The sequence below is a fragment of the Cynocephalus volans genome, chromosome 1 (assembly GCF_027409185.1).
Source record: "Cynocephalus volans isolate mCynVol1 chromosome 1, mCynVol1.pri, whole genome shotgun sequence".
NCBI lineage: Eukaryota > Metazoa > Chordata > Mammalia > Dermoptera > Cynocephalidae > Cynocephalus > Cynocephalus volans.
This window is the reverse complement of record NC_084460.1, coordinates 222394292-222394880: the sequence shown is the minus strand read 5'-3', so window position 1 is coordinate 222394880 and position 589 is coordinate 222394292.

Below are 589 nucleotides of genomic sequence, written 5' to 3'. Positions count from 1 at the left end.
GGAGGTTTTTTTAAATTATTGTTCAAGTTTGTGAAAATTTAAATTTGCACTTTTTGAGAGAATCCTTTTAAATAATAACTTTCACATGGAAATATATAATCCACTGAAAATTAGCTATTAAATTAGATCTATTTCACATTTTTAGAGAAATATATACATTTAGGTTGCTCAAAACATACAGTTAATATGACAACCCGAACTATCAGAAGTGTCTAGAGAGAAGAAAAGAAGCACGGGAGCATCCTTTTAGTTCTTGAAAGTGAAAATGAAATAGACAAGCAGGGCCAAGCCTTCTACTGTGGATACTGGCAGTGTCTCCGAAAATTCTCCCCCAAATGCTTCATTTCTTATCTTTACAAAAACCAGCCTCTGCAACTGAAGAGTGAGGTTATTCACCAGGCAGAGAGCACAGAACATGTCTCATTTTGGCCAAATGTCTGCAAAGCATAACATTAGATCATGAGCTTGGCATCACGGAGTCAGACAGCTAGTTCTCCTTCACTCTCTTTTCACCTGATCATCAAACATTTAACAGGGGCCTATTTGCTTGTGAAATTCCATGAGGAAAATGACACAGACACTATCGGCC